Below are 24,544 nucleotides of genomic sequence, written 5' to 3'. Positions count from 1 at the left end.
GCTTGTTCTTGGAATTTTAATTTTTGGCATGGGACCAACAAGTGGCATGGTAGTTAAAGTATTAGACTCCGACGTGGCTGACCACAGTTTGAATCCTGGACCGGTGGCTCAAAAATCACGTGGGCATGTATGTGTGCATGGCCAAAATCCTGGGAGAAGAATAAGAGGAAGAAATTGTGGCATGGTCATCCCATTGGGAGTAATTTCTCACTTTCCTTCTGTCTCTCTGGTGAGGGTATGTACCCTATGAGAGAAACCTAACATGTGTGTGTGTGTGTGTGTGTGTGTGTGTGTGTGTGTGTATATATATATAAAATTTTCAGAATTTATTTATTTTATCTTTTAGGTGCCTCAGTGGCTGTTTAGTCCACTGCTACCTCTAATAGAACTGCCATGATAGCAAGAGCTGCAAATCTGTAGTATTATTTAAGTGGCATTGTGCATTTTAAAAATTTAATAAAAGGGATAAAATACTTTAATTGATATGAGTCTCAGTGGGCAGAAGATGTTAATGTGTAAATATTGTCAAAATTCAATATGTTTGAATAAGAAATACAGTAACTTAATTTTTCATCTTTGTTCAACCCAAACATAAAATTCACAAACTTAATTATATTTGGACTACTCAAAGCTAATTAAAAGACTTTTATTAGTATAACATAGGCTGCCAAAATGACAAATTTCTTCTGAACACTTTATCTATTGAATAGTTCCTATGGTTTCTCTACAATGCTCTTTATTCATTATGCAACTGTTTTTATGCTGTGTCTTTGGCATAAAACATGGAATTATGAAGTAAATGCAGTTTGCTTTCATTTTATTTGCTCATTTTTAAGCCATTTTCTCTGTTTCAAACCTCCTCTTTTGTATTCTGCCTCACCTTAAGCAGGGCTAGAACCAGACCTCTGCTTTGCTGTTAGACTTAACGACAGACAGTTTTAAAGGAATACTGGAGGCCTAGGGAAGGAAAAAGGAACATGCTCTTTCCTGTTTTGTTTCCCGTGACTGTCAGCCTCATCTGAGCACTAGGTTTTCACCCTGGAAATGGTAGTGCGTAACAATGGGAATTGTTCCCAGTTTCTAGTTCTTTCCCTGAACTCCTACACCAGCCTCATCTTGCCTTATAAGAGACCACCACATATGGCTGTGATTTATCTTCAGATATCTGAGTCCTAGCTCCCTGAGGCCTCTCCTCTAATATCATGAGTTGTGTTGCAAGCACCAGCTAGTCAGTTCCTCCTCAAACTACAGGTTCCCACTCTTCTCACCTTCTCCTCTCCTTGACCTCCGTCTTAGGGGTGATAGCTGCTTACTGCAGTTACTATCTTAATGTTACTTCAGTATTTCCCTCCCCCCTTTTTAAAAGAATTATTTTATTTACTTTTCTTTATTTACTTATTTTTACTTATTTTAATTTGACCAGAGAGGGACAGAACAAGAAAGAGAAAGAGAGAGAGAGGGAAAGTGGGAAAGCAAGCTGCCAGGTACGGGACTCAAACTGTGGTTGGCCACGTGGAAATCCAGCACCCTTAATCACTATGCTGCCTGCCAGCCCCCCAGTGCTCTCTTATAGTATTTTTTTAAAGTTTCTTTCCATAGGGTGCATGCGCTCACCAGAGACAGAGACAGAGAGACAGTAAGAAACAGTGAGAAGGAAAGCTAGAAACCACCCCCCACAGGGGATGGCATGCCATACTTCCTTTTCTTCTCTTCTCCTCCTGGGATTTTGGTCTTGCATGCACAAGTGCCTGGCATAATTTTCAAGCCACTGGGTCAGAGACTCAGACCTCAGTTGACCATGTGAAAATTTGACACTTTAACCACTACACCACATGCTACTCTCCTCCTTTTGTATATTTTTTTTGGAGAAGTTTCTTTTCTGTTTTTTTTTTTTTTTTTCTCTATAGGGCGCATGCGCTCGCCAGACAGACAGAGAGACATAGAGACAGAAAGCGAGAAATCACCTCCTGGGGGGATGGCCACGCCGCAATCCCTTCTCCGCCATTCTCCTCTTGGGATCTTGGGCACACACGCACATGCGCCAGGTATGTTTTAAGCCACCTGGTCCAGGACGCAAACCGCGGTCGACTACGTGGGAGTCCAGCGACATAGCCATTATGCTAACTGCTGGTTCCCTCCTCCTTTTGTATTTTTGATTCTATGGTAATTGTTAAACAATTTCTTTCTGCTAAATTGTTTGGTTAAAATAGCTGGTGTGACTTCTGCTTTCTTTAAATGTGTGCTTTTTCTTCCCAGTTACAGATACTTACTTAAACCAGGTTATGAAGAAACACAGACTTTATTATAAGGATACAATATAGATTTCTCCTGTAATCCTGGGACAGGAAGTAGAATCTCACATTACAAGCTTTGAAAAAGAGCCTATACCCAAAGTTGCCTTTTTTGTTTGTTTGTTTTCTGTCTCTCTGGGACAATGATCTTCCAACTTGTCTATTATTTCCTCACCTTTCTATCTTTCTCCAAAAATCAAGTTTGTCTCCCTTTATATTGTAACCCCATATAGCCCTGGGTTTGTTTTCAGTTCAAGTAATGCTCACTACTCAATTGGGGTTTTAGTTGTTGATGGAATGAAAGAGAATCTGAGAGACCTTTGCAAAAATGTCTGCGCCCTGTGCCATTAGCATTAGTTACAAACATAGCTGTGGGGCTGTATCACCAGGGTGCGGGAAGACATTAGGCAGAGATGGGACTTTATGCGAAGTGTATTTCTCAAAAAGTTTCTAACACATTTTCCAATTTCTTTTTGTTATAAGAGTAGGTCAGCTCTGTGGTCTACTAGTTAAGACAGCCTAATACCTCATGGTGGGAGATTTCTCATTTTTTTTTTTTTTTCTCTCTCTGTCTCTGTCCAGTGAGCAAGACAGATTTGGTCCTCTAGCAAATTTTTAAAAGAAAAAATTCATAGTATTTTGTAGTTTTTTGGAAGCTTTTATTCTTCAATAGTTACACATTTACCAGTGAAACTAAGAAGAAATAAAACTATTAAATAGTCATACAAAAACCTCCACTACTGATTTGTAATTTTTTGAAATGGTTTAGAGAATAAGGGAGGCTATGCCAGTAGTTGCTATTCAACAGCTCATCCTTTTCTCCCACTCTTTTTCTTTGTCAACAGATACCAAATTTTATTGGTGAAGTCAATATACTCAGATAAAAACTCATTTCCCACCCTTCCTTTCATCTAATTGTGTTCATGTGATTTGATCCTAACCAGTGGGATGAAAGCAGAAAGCTCCCACCATGAGGAATGGTCATACTGCAATCCTTTCTCCCTTTCTCCTTCTTGCAGGATTTTGGGCACACACATGCACATGCCTGGCATGTTTTTTAAGCCACCAGGTATAGGACTCCAGTTGCTGTTGGCCATGTGGAATCCAGTGACTTTAACAACCATGTAGCAGGCTGGCTACAAAATATTCTGATTTTTGAAACAAACCTATTTTCTGAAGACAGTAACTAAAATTAACATTTTAAAAACATGGTAAACTGGGACCAGCAGTTAGCATAATGGCTATGTCGCTGGACTCCCACGTAGTTGACCACAGTTCGAGTCCCGGACCCGGTGGCTTAAACTCACGCCAGGCGCGTGTGCGTGCGTGCCCAAGATCCCGAGAGGAGAATGGAGGAGAAGGGATTGGGGCGTGGCCATCCCCCCTGGGGGGTGATTTCCTGCTTTCTATCTCTCTGTCTCTCTCTGTCTGTCTGGCGAGCGCACACGTCCTATAGCAAAAACCTCTCAAAAAAAAAACATGGTAAACTTAAAATGAAATCCAATTTATATTTTGTATTTCTTTTTTCCTATAGTTTTTGCCATTGATAATTATGGTAGCTACAGCATTTATCAAGTAATTATGTTCAAGGCTCTGTAATAAGCCTGTCAAATGCAATATTTCAATCTTTCAGAACCTTAACTATCAGGTCAGCAGATGGCATAGTGGTTATGTCACTGAACTCTCATGTAGTCAGCTGTGACTCAAGTCCCAGACTCTGTAGCTGCATGTGTGTGCATATATGCCCAAAATTCTGAGAAGAGATTGGAAGAGAAAGGGTTGCATCATCGTCATCCCCCTGGGGGTGTGGTGATTACTTGCTTTCTGTCACTCTCTCCACTGAAAACACCCTATAGCAAAAGTCTCTCTTAAAAAAAAAAGAAAGAATTTCAATTATGTAAGTATTACTATCTTCATTTATAGATAATAGAACTAAAAATGACAGCAGAAATCAGGTATATTACTATGTTAGTTTGGGTGGGATTAGACATGGTACAGAATTGTTATGGGAAAAAAAAAGAATTATTATGGGAGATTCTTGCAAAAGATGAGGAGGAAATGGAAGAGGCAGAGGCAGGAATAAGAGTCTTCAGATGCTTGTGAAAGGGGAGGGAGTGTTACCATTTAACTATCTTTGACTTGATTGACATGCGCCACATGCATAGTAGAAAAAATGATGATGCTAGGTGTAAATATGCACAACGATTAAATATAAGTTAAAAAAAAAAAAAGAAAGGGCAGAGGAAAGACATTTAGACCACAGCGCAGCTTGGAGAGATTAATTTAGGCTGGTTCACACCTAGCTCTAGGTGGAGGTCGGGTAGGAGTATCTTCTGGAGCAGAGTTGGCCCATTAGAGGAGGCTTTTGCATTGAAAAGAAATGGTCCTGCTCTCATACTGCCATACAACTCAGTCCCTGGCTGGGGACCTCTGGGGAAAGTGTGGTCTTGCTGTGAATTCTATGATGGCTCTAAAGAGGAGAAAGCTAGAAACTGTCAGCCAACTACATACACGAGAGCAGAGTTGTGAAAGGAAATCTGAGAAACACTTCTTCATGATGGCCACATTTGCCAAAAGCCATAAGCAAGAGCTTTAGAATTACGATTTCATTTATTTCCCCATCCTGTGATAGCACGACTCGACACCGTGGTTCGTACACTTTACACAATTGCCATCATGCTGCTTTTTGTACTTCACATATATTGTGCATAATTTTCAAGCCCTTCATCATTTCAACAAAATCAAATCATTTGTTAAGGAAAATGTGGGTTTTATTTTGGCAATATGGAAGACTGGTACCTTGATTGACATTATCCCCTAAACAACTAAAATATTGAATAAAGTAGACCATTTATCTGATGTTGCTCATATTTATTTGTCATTTTAAAGTGCATTATTGACTTTAGAGCAGGAGGCAGTTAAGATGGGAACCACAAATTGGGACTTTTTTTTTCTTTTTTTTTGAGAGATTTTTACTGTAGGGCACGTGCGCTCGCCAGACAGACAGAGAGAGAGACATAGAGACAGAAAGCGAGAAATCACCCCCCAGGGGGGATGGTCACGCCGCAATCCCTTCTCCTCCATTCTCCTCTTGGGATCTTGGGCACGCACGCACACGTGCCCGGCGTGAGTTTTAAGCCACCGGGTCCGGGACACGAACTGCAGTCGACTACGTGGGAGTCCAGCGACATAGCCATTACGCTAACTGCTGGTTCCCAAATTGGGACTTTTGAGAACAAATTATTGACACAAAATTTGGCTGTTCATGGAGCGGGCAGGAATATCTCCCCTGAAAATGAATAATCATAGTGTGGTTCCCACATGAATTTGCAATCCAAATATCCCCTACCTGTAGTCTTCCCAGCTACCTGTAGTCTTCCCAGCTACCTGCAGTGAAAAGCATCTTTGAAGCTGGTGACAATCCACACAGGTCTCAAAACAATTTGCTCCATCAAACTCTAAGGAAGACAAGTAAGTCACAGTAACATATCATAAAATACCCCAGATACATGGAAATAGACATGCCGAAAATGAGTTGGGGGAAACTCTGATGAAGGATGAAGAGGGAGAGAAAAGGCAAGGGAATAATACAAGAACTGAAGTAAGTCTATCTCAGTTGTCACATATTGTAGGGAAGATACATTTAAAAGATGGTACAAAATATGTTTTGAATTTGGTGCAAATATTGACCTCATAACTGTGAACTTAATAATATAAATGCTTTTTAAATTGACTAATGTTAGATGTATAATAATAAAGAACAGACATGCCAACTTACAATATATTTCCCAATATTTTTCTTGAGAAATGAGAATTATACACAGATAGTAAGTATAAATTTATTTCTTGAGGACAATTTGACAATACATACGAAATCCTAAATGTAGATATAAGAAAACATACATTTTGACCTAGCAATTTAATCTATATGAATTTTTACAAGGAACTAATAAGAAATAGGTCCGAAGTTCTATCTGCAACAATGGTCAGAAGATCATTTTGCACAATAAATAGAAAATAAGAAACTAAATTATGGCATAGTCATATGATGACATGTTATTATACTCACTTTTTTTGTTGTTGTTGATGTTGTGGGTTTTTATGGAGAGGGTTTTGCTATAGGGTGTGTGCGCTCGCCAGAATGATAGAGAGAGACAGACAGAAAGTGAGAAATCACCCCCTGGGGGGGATGGCCACATGGCAGTCCCTTCTCCTCCATTCTCCTCTTGGGATCTTGGGTGCGCATGCCCACAAGCCCGGCATGAGTTTAAGTCACCAGGTCCAGGACTTGAACCACGGTCAACTATATCAGAGTCCAGCAATGTATCCATTACAGCATCTACTGGTCCCTGATGTTGTTTTTTAAGAGAGATTTTTGCTATAGGACGTGTGTACTCACCAGAGAGACAGACAGAAAATGAGAAATCACCCCCTCAAACCCCCCCCCCAAGGGGATGGTCATGCCACAATCCCTTCTCCTCCATTCTCCTCTTGGGATTTTGGGCACACATACACAAGTGCCTGGTGTGAGTTTTAAACTGCCGGGTCTGGGACTCAAACCACTATTAACTATATGGAAGTGCAGGGACATAACAATGACGCTATCTGCTTGTCCCATACCCACTGGTTTTTAAGATTTTCTATTTCTGTTTAGTGCTCTGAAGTTTCACTCACCATTCTCTATTTATTTATTTATTAATTTAATTTATTTATTTAGAGAGGTTTTTCTGTAGGGCATGGACATGTGCACTCTCCAGAAAGATAGAGAGAGACAGAGAGACAGAAAGCGAGAAATCATCCCCCAGGTGGGATGGCCACGTTGCAATTCCTTCTCCTTCAGTCTCCTCTTGGTATCTTGGGCACACACCCACATGCGCCCAGCATAAATTTAAGCCACTGGGTCAGGGACTTGAACCATAATCAACTTCATGGGAATCCAACAACATAGCCATTATGCCAACTATTGATCCCTCTCTTTGTTTTTTATATTAAAGAAAGTCTTATCTAAATTCTTGTGGCATGAATAGCTGATGCTATATTAGTTAAACTTTGCTATACCATGATGAAAAATATGATACTTAAATGCACATAAAGACAGTTTTATTCCTTTTATGTTGAAATATAATTTAGTTTGAGCACAACTCAGATAAAACAAAGAGTACTGGCTCATACGTAGATAAGACAAAACAGTCTTGCTTATGGTATGTTCTAGAAAAACTCTGGGTGCTAGAATTAACTTTACAAGTGTGTTTACTTAGTACCAAGTAGCAGGGAGGGGAGAGAGTTATTGACCTAACTGCTTTTTATCACCTCTTCATTCCCACGGTATGGCAGGCCCAGCACAATCCACAGTAGACAGGAGGTATCTTAAATCATGCTTAACGAGATTCTTCACTCACCATTCAGTTCTCTGCCTTCCCTGCTCTAACATTCTCAGAACAGCAGCAACTCTCTAAAGCACTGGTGCTAAATAAGGGTATTTTGCAGGAGTTAGCACCATACCATGGGCAACTACAATAATTTCATATAACTTATTTTTTAAAGGCCTAATTATCATTTATTATCATTTCAAAGGCCTAATATCATTTATTTACTTGCCAGGGTGTGTTTGAGAATTCCAGAGAGACACAGAGAGAAGAAAATACCTGCTCAATGGAGTGTGGTCACATCACACTCCCTTCTCCAATTCTTCATCATGGCAGGATCTTGGGCACATGCCTGTGACCAGCATGTTCCCCATGCTGTCAGGGCCAGCACTCAAACTCTGGGTGACCATATAAGATCTGTCCACTCCAACCACTAGGTCATGGGGCTGGCTTAGCATTTATTTTTAAATGCTGATAAGTAGCTTTTTTGAGTGTGACTCAGAAGATAATTTTAGAAAACATCACTTAAAATATATATCCACAACAGAAAATTACTTTTAAAAATCATGCCACGTATCTTGATTTTTGTTTTGGAAAACGTTTACGATATCTTTTTAAGCTGAAGAAGTTGACAGAAATGTAATTTTTACTTTTTAAAATTCTAAAATAACCTGAAAGAAATTGAGGTTTCCATTTCATTTACTACTTACATGGTGTAAAGAATCATATTTATCGGACATTTAGATCACTGTCCAATATCCACCAGTTGCCTCTATCTCCCGTAAACACACTCAGAAATTATTAAGTTAGTTCCTACGTTTCTAATTTGATGACAATGGGCTCATTGAACACAGAGTTTAATGAACAGTACCTGCAATAGTAAATTGTTTGCTAGGCTTTGTAAGAATCCAAATATATGCAGGTGGCATCCTCCCCTGCTGTTATGTCTCTATTAAAAATTAAACCAAGATTAGGATAAAGTAAATGTGTTAACAAACTCAAGACTCAAAATAAATACTCTGGTATCTTAATGTAGAAATTGACCTTACATTATTTTGATTTAATGGATTAGACCTTTCCCTAACCTTTGATTTTTTTAGCCTCAAAACATAGGAAGAAGTATAGTTGTTAGAAACCTTTTCTTCCACATCTCTTAGACATTAGTAATTCTCTCTCCATGCTTTGCTGGCCTAAAGACGGATTAAAAGACTTTCTCTAAAGTGCTTTGATTTGGAGTCACCTCATTGATTGTTTCCTTCCTGACATTACTTGGTGAAATTAGATTGGGACACGCATTTCCCTGAAGAGCTCTACATCCACAAATGTTTCCGATTGCATGAGATCACTCAGAGTGTGAAGAGTCATCACGCAGAGAAGAGTGTCCCCCTAGTCCCTACTGCCATGAGTGACAGAGTAAGAGAATATGAGTTTAAATTGAAAAAGAAGAAGGGATTTGGCTTACCTATGGGGAAGGTTTTATTATTTAAACCCTCTGTCTTAGGGGTAGCATGGGCCTCCTCGGTGTATACGAGCTGAGAGCTCCATGGAACTTCCTGCTTGTCAGGTTCTGCCTTAAGCCTTTTACCTATGTTAACGCATTGACTTTGTGACAGTCTTGGAAAACAGATATTATCGTTATCCCTACTTTATAGGTAGGGATGCCGAAGCACTGAGAAGTTACAGCCATGGATTTGCTGTTAGTGGAAGTTAGGATTACAAATTTGAATAATAAAAGAGAAGAAGGAAAAGTTGCATGCTTTAACCACTCCATTACTTAGCCCCACAATTTATGCTGTCTTTCTTCTTAACCTACCCCAGCTTCTTGCATAAATAACCGTTCTGGGGACATAGCAGATAGAGTAATGGTTAAGGTGCTGGACTCCCACATGACCAGCCATGGTTCAAGTCCTGTACCCACTGGGTTGAAACTCACACTGGGCGTGTGTCATACGTGCCCAACATCGTGAGAGAAAGGATTGTGACACGGCCATCCCCCCTGAGAGGTGATTTCTCACTTTCTGTCTCTCAGTCTCTGTCACTGTGGTGAGCACATGTGCCCTATAGCAAACATCTCTCAAAAAAAATTCTAAAATTTTCTCCAAATTTCATCTTTCCATTCTTGCTGATTGACACTGTTTCTCCACATCCTACATTCTGAATTATGTAGTTTTAATGAATTATCCTGTAATATCTTTGAAGTATTACCTTTTTAATCTTATTTAATCTTTGCAGGAGAATTACATGCTGAGGAGAGTTCACCTCTACTGCTTCCTAATAACATAACTCTTAAGTTTCACATTGTCTCACAGTGGCAAAATTTTCCAGTAGTATTTTATGTATCTTTCTAATCTTACTCATAAACATTTACTTATTAACATACAAGTAGCCAATTTAAAAGTATTTCAAGGAAAGTTAGGTAATAAAAATATTTACACCTTAAGAAGACACATGATGATGTTTCAATTCTCTATAAAAATAAGTGGTCTGTTCTTGGGTGGCAAGCTTTCTTCTAAAATGTCATACTATGTAACACTGAAAGCTTAGACAAGTTTAGTTAACTTTATTTAATTTCTCATTGACTCATTAAAGATTGTGGTGTGCTTCCTCTCAACACGAATCCTTATTTCCTTCTCTTATTATTTGTGCTTTGCTTTATTTTCCCTGCTACCATCTGCCACTGGTCTATGATCTCATCAGGTTCCCAAGCCCAAGCTGAGTTGGATCTTCTAACGGCCCGCATTCTAATAGCATCTAATAGTATAGAAGTGATGATGGTGGTGAATTTAACCTACTTTGCATAGAGTCATCTCTGATGCAGCATTTTTTCTTATTTTGATGTGATAGATAATCTAAAAGTGTCTTTTCATCTCTAATGAGTTCTTCCCCAATTTTATGAGTCTCTTGGTCCTATACAAAAATAGACTTCAAGAACTTTAGTACGTGATTAGGTGGCCTAGTAAAGTTCTACTAGTTTCCAGTAACTCTGGATGAAGCGGAGCACATGGTGAAAAGATAATTTCTTAATTTCCTCTCTAGGGAATTTCTCAGTATGTACTCTTCAACCACCCTCAGCAAAACACTTCAGTATTTAAAAAAATGGTGGCGCTGGTTTTCCTCTAAATCTTTTCAAGTATCTAGGCACCGGGGAATGAAACTTGCATTTTATTTATTTGTTTGTTTGTTTGTTTTTAATTTGTCAGAGGGCATGTGAACTAGCCAAAGAGACATGGGAGCTGAAGGGTGGGGTGGGGATTAGAAAGCACTTCCTGTGGGTAATTTACACTCCATAATGCTTTATCCTCTATTTCTCCTTCCTTTTCTGATTTTGAGCATGCACACACATGCACCTGGTGTGTTTGTCAAGCCACATGTATGGGACTTAGAAAAACACAATTAGCAATCTGGGATCCAACTGCCTTAACCACCACATCACTGGCTGTCTCTGTAACCTGCATTTTAAATAAGTATTACAGGCTAGTCTTATACACATGATCTGAGAACGGACACGTTATTTAGGTAGTATCCATCTACAGAAACAGTGACACCAGAGAGGAATTGAAGACAAGTACATCCTTCAGATCCTTTCTAAGGAAATGAGCTTATGTCTTAAATTGCCATGGTTTTCCCAGGTGCAGAAAATTACAGTAATATGGCTATCCATGGATCCAGCCATGAATAGCGTCCTGCCCTAAAGTAAACTTGCATGGTACAGACGCAAGGGCTGCCATGAATTACTGAGATGTCTTGGTAGAAAATTCAGCCCAGTTCAAGGGTTGTGTATTGTATGGTCTTGATTGTGAGTTTGCCCTAATAAATGGCTAATTCCATAGTCTTAGCTGAAATATCCTGGTTTAAAATCACCATTGTTCTGGTTCTTCTCTCTCTTTCTTTTTTTTTTTTTCCTTGAGAGATTTTTGTTCTAAGACATATATGCTCGCCATAGACAAAGAGAGAGAGACAGAGAGGTAGAGAGTAATCACTCCCCCTCAGGGAAGATGGGCACACTACAATAATTTCTCCTCCACCCTCCTCTAAGGATTTTGGACACTCACTTACACATGCTGTGCATGAGTTTAAAGTCACTGGGTCTGGGACTTGAACCACAGTTGACCGTATGGGAGTCCAGCACCTTAAGCATCACACCATCTGCTGGCCCCTAAAATCTCATTTAATAGTTGCTATTCAGCATCAGCAAAAGGAAAGAGATTATTAGTTATAGAAACAAAGCAATTTTAATTTTACAAAAATTATTTAATTCTGTAATGACTAGTTATGTTTTTAGTTTTTCTCCCTTCTAATGATAAAAGAGGACAACTACAAACCTGAATGCCTAATTTGTATGAAAAAATAGTCTTGAAAGTCAACGCTTGGATGTTTTGTGCTGAGAATGCTTACTGAACATTTCTTTAATATATTTTTCCAGGAAGATGCAGGTAGACATGAGGCTTGGGTGCTAATTAGTTGAGTATGATTCAGTGGAATCAGTATTAGAGTAAAACTTTGAGGAGTTCTTCTTGCTTATTCTCTCCCTCTGAATTCTTAAGCAACATGAGGGAAAGTAATAAACAAATAAATTCAAAATATGTTAAGGCTTTATTAAGTTTTTAGGTTGCAAATAGAATAACAAACTGGAAGCAAATGTTCAAGAATTACAAGCTTCACTTACATTAGAAGTCTGTAAATTTTTGTTTAATCTCGTAGTCCTCAATGCGAAATAAAAAATAGCACTTTGTAAATCTTTCAGTCTCTTCCAAAAAAATTATATGATGTTTCATAATTGAGGTTACTGAGTACATAGAATATTTAATACTGGAGTCATGATAAATTTTTTGTTAAACCTTCACTAATCCAAACTGCATGGCTATGATCAAATGCAATACTGCACGCTTGGAATGCAATTATAATGAAAGCTTATGAGACTGACGAGGGAAATCAAGGTGAAGCAATCCATATTTTCCTACAATCCTCAGCTTTCTTCTTATTCTTTACCATACTAGTGAGAACTCACAGTTTTGTAAATCTGTTATTCCCCATTAATCATTTCTTTCCAGACACTGTGAGGTGGCCTTTTGAGGAAACACCCCTGATTATGGCATTTAATCTCTTTTTGCTTTCTCCATATCTTCCAACATTATAATTGTAAAACAGCTGTTCTCCATAGACAAACCCATTATTCACCCATCCACCTGCCCTCACCTTGCCCCGTGCCTGCATTTTGTGCTTTCTTTTTCATTGCTCCATCTTCCTCATGACGTTCAGTCTGCTGTGCTCAAACATGTAGAGGTATTATCTTCTGCTCTGTGAGTGCCCTCCCTTTACGTCTTTACTTTCTGTTTCATCTTGGCTAATAAAATATCTCTGGATCATTTTCTAAAGTGGTTCTCAATTGTGATTTATCTTATTAATATCATTCAAGTTAAAAAGTGTCCATAGAGGGACCATTAGATGACGTAATGCTTATGTTGCTGGATTCCCATGTAGTAGACCGTGGTTCAAGTCCTGACCCCGTGGCTTAAAACTCATGCTGGGTATGTGTGCATGTGTGTCCAAAATCCTCAGAAGAAAATGGAGGAGAAGGGATTGAGGCATGACCCTTCCTTCTTGGGGGCTATGTGTGTGATTTCTTGCTTTCTATCTCTCTGGTGAGTGCATGAGCCCTGTCACTAAAATCTCTCTAAGTAAAAGAATAAAAAAGTAACAAGAGCTATTTCAATTAAAGAGTCTCTTCTCTTCTTTCTTTTCTCTGTGTTTGACAGTGTTATTGATAGCCTACTTTTGCACAATCCCATTATTCTTTTTTGTTTCACTTTGGTTTTTACTTATCTCTTCATTTACTCTTTTTTTTTTTTTGGAGAGATTTTCACTGTAGGGCGCGTGCGCTCGCCAGACAGACAGAGAGAGACATAGAGACAGAAAGTGAGAAATCACCCCCCAGGGGGGATGGTCACGCCGCAATCCCTTCTCCTCCATTCTCCTCTCGGGATCTTGGGCACGCACGCACACGCGCCCAGCGTGAGTTTTAAGCCACCGGGTCCAGGACATGAACCGCGGTCGACTACGTGGGAGTCCAGCGACATAGCCATTACGCTAACTGCTGGTTCCCTCTCTTCATTTACTCTTGAACTTTCTTCTTTCCTGGATCCTTCTCCATTGAATACCTTGAATTTGGTTGTGACTGTTTCTAGAAGACTTCCTTGTTCCTGGAAATACTAAAGGCCTCTCAGTGGATTGTAGTTATAGGATTGAGGTCACTACTTCCCTCCTGGCTACTGGCCAGGGGACCATTTTCAATGTCTTGGTTCACTTTCTTTTATTATGGCCCCTTCCAGCTTCAAATGAGAAATGGCTTGTTATAGTTTCTCATACTTCACATCTTTCTGCCTTCTTCTGTTTTTGTCTTCTGCTTTTCAAGGACTTATGTGATAAGATTAGGTCTACTTATATAACCCAGGACGGTCTCCCTATAATAAGGTCAACTAATTAGTATTCTAAAAATCAATGAATTAGTAACCTTAATTACATCTGCAAATGTGACATGAATTGTGACATAAAGATGAACATATTTCATCATACACATAGTCCCTAAGATTAGGGCAAGAAATCTCAGGCAGGAGGATGCATTTTTAGGATTCTACCTACTATAACCCTTTTTGAATGAGCAAATCTCTCAGATTTTGGATAATTCAGAAGAATGGAGGTTCGAGGTGGAAGATAAGGAACTTGTCAATATGGACATGTGAATGCTTGAGTGATTTCAATATGAAAAAGAGATAACTTAATTAATCTAAAATATGTATTGATTATCTTTTTTGTGGACAGCTGTCTTCTAGGAATTATAATTGAATGAGGGAAAAAATGGTGAGCAAGGAGGAAGCCAGTTTATGTAGGGACTTATTGGCCATTGTCAAGACCTTGAATATTACTGTTGATATCAAGGGAGGTCACTAGAGGGTTTCATGCATAGAATGTCAAGCCCAAATTCATATTCTTTTCTTTTTAAAGAATTATTTATTTTATTTATCATTAATATTTAACTTGCTACAGGGCACATATGCGTACCAGAAAGACACACACACACACACACACAGAAAGTGAGAAAGCAAACCACCAGATCTGGGACTCGAACCATGATTGGCAATGTGGAAGTTCAACACCTTAACCATCATGTCACCTGCTGGTCCCCTAAACTCATATTCTAAAATCATGCAATTTTTTTTCTAGAATGAAGGAGTAAATATACTTTTCCTTATTTCTTCTACTAAGTACATTCTCTTGAGACTCAAAATTCCTTACTTTCTCTGCATGGGTGGTTTTAGAGGAGGCCTAGTGGGCAGTATGACTTTTCCCTTTGACCCTTGATATTGAGTTTACAGTCTTATATTCAGTGGAAGCCATGTATGGAACAGTAATAAGGCACTCCTACCCATCCCAGCCAGAAATGTTGACCATAATGACATCCTTCAGGAGAGCACATTAATTTGTTATATTGATGGCCTCATGCTGATTGGATAGAATGGGTTAGCACGCTGGAAGCCTGAATAAAAATATGCTCTCCAGGAGGGTATGAAGATTAAGAATCTGAAATACCACAAAGTTTCTAGTCCAGTTGTCTCCCAGAGCTCAAAGATAAGGTCAGATAACCATGCAGTGAAGCAGGATTGGCTGCACTTGCTATCACTCAAGATGACCTACTGGGATCCTTTAACTCCAGGCTATATAAAATTAGAAGTTCTGGTCCCCAAAGGATACTCACAACAAGACAAGCATTGAACTACAACCTTGGCCACTACTTGATCACATTAGATTCTATGTGTCTATGAACAAGTAGGAGAGAAGAGTAATCTGCATCTTTGCAGGGGTAATGAACACCAATCAGAAAAAAAAGAATTTAGTTAAGCAGTAGAGCCACCAGGCAGTAAGAACTGTGGAACTGAACTGATCCACTTAGATACCTCTTGCCTAATTGTATTATGAATGGACAAATGAAACAATCCATGACTGAAAAGTGCATGAAGACTACTGGCTCGAATCTTTTAGAAATGAGGTTGTGGGTAAGGCAGGGAGAACTGTCTAGGTGGTGGTTAAAGAGAGAATGTATAATACATAGTGGAGGAAGAAAACAAGAAATACTAGTTGTATTGGGTTACAGTTCCTCTCACTAAGTTCTCTCCCAGAGACCAAAGTCCAACAGAAGCATGGAAGATCTCTCGAGTACATATAAAGAAGTGAATCTGCATGGTACAGGGAGTAGATGGTTGCACCCATGGAATGCACAGTTCTGATCTCCAAGGACTAACTTCCAAAAAGAGTTCAGTTAGCCGAAGGTCTGCAGAATTTGCTACATCATCCAATTTGGTCATGATCTTCCAGGGAACTCCCACCAAAAAGGCAGTGTGCAGGGAGTACCAGGACCCACTTCAGCCTATTATGGGACTCTTTTATGAGAAATATTTGGCTCAAAATCCTCACTGGGCTAACATAAGACTTTTTCAATCTGCCTCATAGTCAGAGGTTTGATCTACTAATTTTCTCTCCTTGCCCTTCCTTTCACTGGCATCAAATCTACCTTATGACCTGAATCCTTTTCCTCTTTGTTATTGCCTCCTCTCTTCTTAATTTTCCCAAGATACAGTATCATTATTTTTGTTTATTTGTTCATTTTTTAAAGAGAGATTTTTGCTATAGGGTATGTGCGCTTGCTGGAGAGACAAAGAGAGACAGAGAAAAAAATGAGAAATCACCCTCCGGGGGTGATGACCATACTATAATCCCTTCTCCTCCATTGTCCTCTTGGGATTTTGGGTATGCACGCACAGGGGCCCCGCATGTTTAAGCCGCCGAGTCTGGGACTCAAACCACAGTCAATTACAAGGAAGTCCAGCATTGTAACCATTTCACCATCTGCTGCTCCCATGTTCATTTGTTTTTAACGAGAGAGAGAGAGACAGTATTTTTAACAGAGTCTTGCCATGTTGGGATCCTCCTGCACTGGCCTCTGGGTTAGCTAGGATTATAGGTGCATTCTACTGCTCTCAGCTCATTTAGATGGTTCAGAAACCAAACCTGGTCTTCCCATATAGCCCCAGCCTTGTGCACTGGTACCCTACAACTTGTGGCACTGAATAGGTTTTCTTTAAGTCCAAAGAAAGTGATTTTTATCAGAAGCATTGTAAGTAGGGAAGGAAAATACATCTACTGGATTATTTTCTATTCCAGTGAGAACAAAATGCTTCCTTTTTCACAGAAGAGTGGTGCCATTTATCTCCCAGGAAATTATGTTATTTTAGGGTCTCATTGTTGGTTTCTTCTGTGGGAGGGCTGTAAAACCTTGGTGAATAAAGTCCATGATACCAAACCAAAGCCAAAACCTCCATTCCTTGCTTGCTGCCATGACTCTGGGCGAACACACTGTTAAGGATGGGTTGGCTGTCGAAAGAGGCTAACTGACATCTATAGAATGAATTATCTGGTCCATTTGACCACTGAATTCTTATACTGATGTCATTCATTAGCAAATATGTACCTGTGATTTCTGCATTCTGTGCCCAGAGAGGTTGCATACATAATATCAAAACCCTCTCTTCAATGTGCCAATCATTTTCTTTCCAAATTTTTGACATATGGCTGAACCATTATCATTGCTCAATGAATCAGTGTAGATTCACAAATTGGGACATCTCTCTTTTTGATTATTTCAGGTAAAATGACAAATCAAAAGTACTGTTCTAAATTTTGCCTACTAAGAGGATTTTTTTTTTTTACTACTTTCCTTCAGAGCCACCCTTGAAATGGGGCTATAATATTTCAGCCCTTTACTTTTGGGTGATGCCATAAAAATTTTATAATATTTTTCTGACTATTTCCATTATTCAACTGACTATTTCCATTATTCAGTTGGTCACAGAGAATTTTTCACACAGTGATTGGTGTAGGTTGATAAAGAAAAGAAGATGAAGCTCTAATAGAAGTTATGAGAGTCTGAGCCTATGGCTCAGGACCTGCTCAGTCCTGCTATCATCTATACTACATTTTCCTTTTTTATTGTTGTATCCAATTATCTTTGCAACATGGGGGTCAGACAACGCAGTTCATCATGGGTAGCTCAGGAAGTATGGTACCTTGAGAGTCAACGGTTAAGTATGGTTTAATTGTTTAAATGTTGTTAAGTCTTTATTTGGCATCATTGGCAAGCCATTGTCACTTTATTGTAGTTGTTTGTTTGTTTGTTTGTAAACCAAGAGACACATGCACTTACCAGAGAGAGAGACTGATAGAGAAAATACCCCAATAGTGGAGGAGTCCGACCGGGTAGGGCCCCAGGATCTGTCTGAGTCCCCCCCCGCCCCCCGCTTTTGGTCGGTTCAGTATGTTGGCAAGGCCGCTACTGTGCACCCCCAACCCCGACCTAGGATTTTGCTCCAGAAACTGTGAAGTGACCCTCCTCTGACTTTTCAATATACTACTATAAAAAGAATTCCATAGCTCTCTTATATGTCCTGAGCATATGATAAAATCTTCTAGGAAGTCTCCCAACTGCTCCCCTTTGCTCTGATCACTTACTATTAATTACAGTGCTTTATTTCCATGGTCACAATAGAGGGTGGGCTAAAGTTCTTCCTAGGCAGAAATAATCTTGACCTTTGGAAGGCCCTTCAAAATACATTTAAGGTAAACTTAATCCTTTCTTTACGTAAAATAGGATTAGGCCAAAACTGGCCCAGGACACCTCCACCCACACCAAGTGAAATAGATAAATATATTAAAATTCCTCAAATTAAGTTTTAGATCCCTACAAAACTGTATAAGTATCATTCTTTATTAAGATCCATAAGAACTAATATCTATTCTTGAAATTTTCTTTTCTCAGCACCATTCCCGGTAATCACAAGATGGCTACTGCACCACATCAGCTGATAATCATCTCTGCTTACTGGAACTGCTTTCCCGAAACTGCATGGAGACCCACCTACAATTAAGGAACTGCACTAGACCCACCCTTAATCCAACCCTAAATAGAATCTATGTTCTCTATTGTTAAAACTCTATGAGCTGATAATTGAAACACATAGTCCCTCTCCCATTTACTTGCATGTAACACTTTTTCAATACAAACACACGATGATTCCTAGCAGTTGTCACTCCTCAGAGGGCAATCTCTGAGGGGTGTCCAGCAAAGGACGTACATGAAAAGACACCGAGGCCTTTGTCTTCTGTTCACCTTCGCTGCCTCCGTTGAGATAACCCACCCACACTGAGACTAGTCCCCGGCAAATAGGATGTGGTCAAGCTGTAATTCTTTATCCTCCTTTTATCTCTCTTGCTGGGATTTGGGGCATGCACTTGTGTCCAGTGTGTTTTTCAAGATATCAGGGCCAGAATTTGAACCTTGGTCGACCATGTGGGATCTGGCTCTCTTAATCCCTAGGCCATAGTTGTTTTTAAGAGGAAAATAGTTATCTTATGAGAATAGCATAGCTTTGTCCTAAAACCTTAAAAGGTCTGTGCTGTATTTTACCTGTAGGGGTGGGCCAAACACTCTATTCAGTATTCCCATCAGCCTCAGATACTTTGAACACTGCTGGATCTACTGAGTGTTGTGACCCAAGTGGTGGAATTATTTACACAGCAACTGAGAACTGCTACAAAATTGCCCTTAGCTGTCATTCAACTCAAAACTTGTAGCCTTTCACCTTTGTCAGGTGGGAGAAATATATCCAATAAAGTATGGGATGCCTTCAAATTACAAAGAATCCACTCAACTTCTTTCATTGTGGCAGGAGAGGCTTTTCACCATTAGGGCTATTTCAGAATGCCCCAGGCCACTAGAGTCATAGAAATTTCACTGAGGTATAAGACTCCTAAATTTTCATGGAGAGTTCTTTTCCATCCTCCAGTTCACCTGGATCATACTAAGATTTCTATTTCCTGCTCAGTAGGAAGGTCCAGTTGAGATATCATTAGATCAACCTCACGTCCTGTGACATGGATAGGTTTTCAAAATGCCTGAAAGCTGAATATGGTAGAAGGATGGAGAGCTGAAAACATGATTCCAGGTGCTCTTTACTAGAAAATAAAGAGAAGGAAATATTTGCCCACTCAGAAGCTGTACACGAAATACTAAGGACTTTGTCAATTTGCTTTAGTTAAGACACAGGGCTAGAATAGTCACTGCATCTTAAGTTATCATCTGATTAAAATGATCTGAATTAAGTGTATTTACAGTTACGAAGGTTTGTACTTGGCCTTTTCTATAAGAGTCTTTGCTTATCATGAATTGAGGAACTACTATGGGAATTGTGTCATTGTTAAATATATCCATTTCAAATCAGCTTTCTGGGACTATAGAAATTACTACAGGGTGGATAGAAGACCTACTGGGACCACTATCAGGCAGATATGAATCAAAACTCCATTTATTATTAATACTTGACTTCCACAAGCTTATACTTTGACTGATGAACAAGAGGTGGGGTTTTGTCCCCTAACATATATTTAGTTTAGAACCATGGTCCAATAATTCTCTCAAAGTTTGGATGTTTTCCTCAATGAATAGTCACTTTGGTAAATATCCATAGCCTTTTTGGAAAAAGTAAGTAAAACCAGTTGCAAGATAAAATTTGGCAATCTAGGAATGTCCCTCCTCAGGGAAATTCAGTTCTCCCTTCATTCAAGGGGCTTCGTGTCTGTGAACTGGCTCAAACCTGGGAATTAGGTGGAGTAGTCCTTGGACTAGCTCTATTGAGGCAATTTAAGTTAGCTTTCTGTCTGATTACTCAAATAAAATACAACTTCTAAAAGCTGCCAACATATTTCAGACCTAGAGTCACTATATCCATAAGTTAATACCAAAAATCACTGCTGTTCAGTTCAGTCTTTTTCCCATCATGGCGACCATACCTATTTTGACTCTGGAAGTTAAGATCTGCAACTTGGTCCTCAGTTCATTGGGATTACAATATCCCACACTGAATTCAGATAACTTATTTTCATAGCAGAGTTTCCTGCAGTTATTCCTGACCCTCTAGAGAATAGCTATTACAGAGGTCAGCAAAGATGTTTGTTTCTCCATTAATGTGCTTCTGAAGGCCTTTATAAAGGACATGTCCTCTGAACCTTTCTGGAGGACATAATTAGAAGCTGGATAAGAAGGCCACACATAATAAAGTCAACATGGCATTCTAATTTCTCTAAATATTTGATAAATTTCTCTACTGAATCCTAAGAGAACTCTACTTACAAATTTAAGTCGATAGGTCACCTTTGATTCCAAGTTTTAGTCAGGCAATAGAACCACAGAGCCACTCCAAACTATTTTAGTTAACACATTCAATAAAAATTTCTGATTAATTCCACTGTATCAATACATTTGACTTCATATTATATTTTTCTACTTGATCTAAACTCTTAGAGTACATTATGATAAATATTCATCATGCATTAGTTAATTAATGTACATTGACAAAAATCTTACAATTAGTGTGTATGCTACCTCCTCCTAGGTCATATGTTGTGTCCAATGTCCTGAATTTTAATATAGCTATAGGTCAGGAGTAAGGAATAGAAGAAGATTAAAAATGAGGAAGATTAAGATTTTCCTGTAAAGCAACTCTGTTGGAAAGGTCAGTACAGACTCTTCAGGCAAGAGAAGTCTAACCTCTTTCGACAGTGAGAATGGGCCACTTCTATGGCAAGTAGAATTAGGAGGTTCAAGGTCCCCAGCTTCTGTGGAATATATTCAGATACTCTCATTATAATTTTCACGGTTTCCACTTTTTTTTTCTAATTAAGGCTGTAATTTCAACATAAGAGAATCTATAGCTGGGAATTCTGTGTACATCATAATTTAAGCTACCTGCAGAGTTAGATTTTAGGTTTGTTTTTAGAAATCACAATCGGTTAGCTGTAGGACATGAGGATTTTTTTAAAGAATAAACAGATGCTTTCTGACTCATTTCCTACACTTTGAACTGGGAATTTGAAGTTCTGATCTCATCATCATCTTTTCCAAAGGTTTTTTATTATACTTAGAAGCAACCTACAAGCCCCATAGTCCTTACATTCTTTATTTCCATTAAAAATCCAGTCATCCATAGGTACTTGACTCCATATGACAAAAAGTATTCTTATGGTTCTTTTCTAAGGCTGTGGTTGGAGTTCATTCAATCCAAATAACATGACCAAGAATGAGTTGGAAGTGAATTCTTCCATGAGAAATCAGAGTACTGAAGAGATGAGGGCAGGAATGAAAGTATGAATAATCAACACCCCTGTTCATTGTCCTTCTCCCCAAAACTGAACATAAAATGTAACACACTGTTATTCACTGTTATTTATAAGAATCTTCCCTAAGAGTAAGACTATAATAGAACAGATCATAAGCTAGGTCAGGGGGAAGAGGTAGAAGGATATAACAGAAGAGAATATAAGGTATGTTTGGATGATTAGGAAAAGAGAACAAGAAGATAAAATTGCAGAACAAGTAGGCTAGAAGTGAAGACAGAGGTTCTGCCTACTCTCAGTTTTGTTTACAGCTGTCTCTAGTAAGAGTTAAAATGATGTCCTTATGTCTAATATTAATTTTTAAACATGGATTAAAAACAATTCTTCACATTTGAAATATTTTCTAGGATTTGACAGAGAAGCAGAGTTAGGTCATACATGTTTACATAAGAACATAGTCTATTGTGAAATATAAGTGAATGCTCACGTGCTAGTATTATTTAAATGGTAAGTAATAATGCTCTAATTGCTTTGTAAGCCATTGTTTTCATTCCATTTTTGTTTTATTTATTTTTTTAATTACTAAAGGGTGCATGCACTCACCAGAGAGAAAGAGACTATATAGTGAATGCTTATCTATATCGATACCTACACATAGGACTTTGTATATGCACATACAAGTGCTTGGCATGTCTTTCAAGCCAATGGGATTAGTATTTGAACTGCAGTGAAACATGTGAGATCTCACTCCCTAAACCAGTAGGCTATACGGCTAGCCTTATTTTCATTTTTATATTGGAATGGTGTCCAAATTGCTTTCTAGGGGGAATCTCACTGAACTCTGTGCTTATCACATGCTCTAGTCTTTTTCAGGATACTGAAAGTCATAAAGTTAGTTGGTTATATTCTAAAGAATATTATCTAAGACTCATCTAGAAGAGATTTTAGGGACTTTCTATAACTGAAATTACATGATTTGGGGAGCTTCCTAAAAAATGTCCTGGTTTTGGAAACTGCCTCCCATAACTCCTAAAATCTCATGCAATTCTAGGAAATCCCAGAATACAGCACTTTCTTGATTCTTGAGTAATCTTAAATTAGATAAGCTAGGTACTAGAAGCCTCTGGATTTAACTCCTGTTTTTCCGAAGTTTTACCAAAGGGATTTTTATAATGACTCTTTAACCTCATTTTCATTTTTCAGTGCCAGATTCTTTTGTGGGACTCTTAAATTTACCTTCAGAATGACCTGCTGGCTATTTAGCAGAGAATATAAGCATACTTTTCTAAGCTTTAGTGTCAGTTCAGATGTTGAGGAAATTAGCCCTAGACATGCTCTTAAATGCCCAAATTCTCATCTTGCTTAACTATCAGACTCCCTCAGGTCAATTCTGTTGCATTGTATGGTTTTTAGAAAAAGTAGCTCTAATATATTGCTATTTCAAAATGTTTTTTTCTTCTTAGTGCCACATTTTGTATTATGGACACTGTGAAGAGACTTAAACATTAGGCCAAGAGGTTTGTATTAAATTTGGTATATAGTGGGGAAATCAGAAATTATGAAATGCTGTACTAATAAAATTACACCAAATAGAATTTCACCTTTTCTGTGGATTGAGAAATACCTTGAAGCTTTTTTGTTTGTTTGTTCTGTTTTTTGCTATAGGGCACATGCACTCACCAGAAGGACAGAGAGAGACAGAGAGACAGAAAGCGAGAAATCACCCTTCAGAGGGGATGGCCATGCTGCAATCCTTTCTCCTCCATTCCCCCCTCAGGATCTTGGGCACGCATGCACACACACCTGGGATGGGTTTAAACCACCGGGTCCGGGACTTGAACTGCAGTTGATTACATGGGAGTCCAGAGACATAGCCATTACGCCAACAGCTGGTCGCCCCTTAGAGCTTTAAACATACTATTTGTCTATCAATATCTAGTCTCTTCTATTCTATAATGGAATTTTCAGTGAGACATATGACCTACTAGCCTCCATCACATTTAAATGCAGCCATATGAATTAGTCCTTACCAAGATATTTAAGGGAAAGCAAGTTTCCACCTTTTGACCTGTCCTTCATCTTGCTACTTTGGATATAGACAAGGCACTGAAGTATTTTTGGAACTGTGACTGCTCCAGAGATTCAAGAAGAGCAACAGGAAAAATGGGAAATTCAGCTCAGCCCTGTAACACAGTGGTTAACCATCATGCAGAGGGAGCCAGATCCCATATTGCTGACTGCCATGTGAATCTGTCCCAATGGCTTGAAAAATATGGTGGGCTCATGCAATGTGCCCAGAATTTTGACAGGATAAACAGATATGGGAAAAAGAATTGTAGCATATTCAGGCCCTGTTGTGGAGGTGCCTTCTGTCTTCTCTCTCTCTGGTGGTAAACATATTTTCCCCTTCTGGAAAAAAAAAAAAAAAAAAAAAAAGAAAGAAAGAAAGAAAAAAAAGAAAGAAAGGAAAAGAAAAGAAAAGAAAAAAAGAAAAATGGAAATGGAAAATTCTTGAACTACTTGCAATGTGAATATTACAGGAGGAAGAAATACATTTCTATCATATTTCAGCCATTTTTAAAATTTGGTTACCAGAAATGGCAGCTAAACCTATATTGTAACTAATTCTATCTGGTTTTACACATATACATAATTATGTTTTAACAT

This window comes from Tupaia chinensis, unplaced genomic scaffold (genome assembly GCF_000334495.1).
Source record: "Tupaia chinensis unplaced genomic scaffold, TupChi_1.0 Scaffold000257_1, whole genome shotgun sequence".
Taxonomy (NCBI): Eukaryota; Metazoa; Chordata; class Mammalia; order Scandentia; family Tupaiidae; genus Tupaia; species Tupaia belangeri.
The sequence above is the reverse complement of the archived record's forward strand: the minus strand, read 5'-3'. Positions refer to the sequence as shown.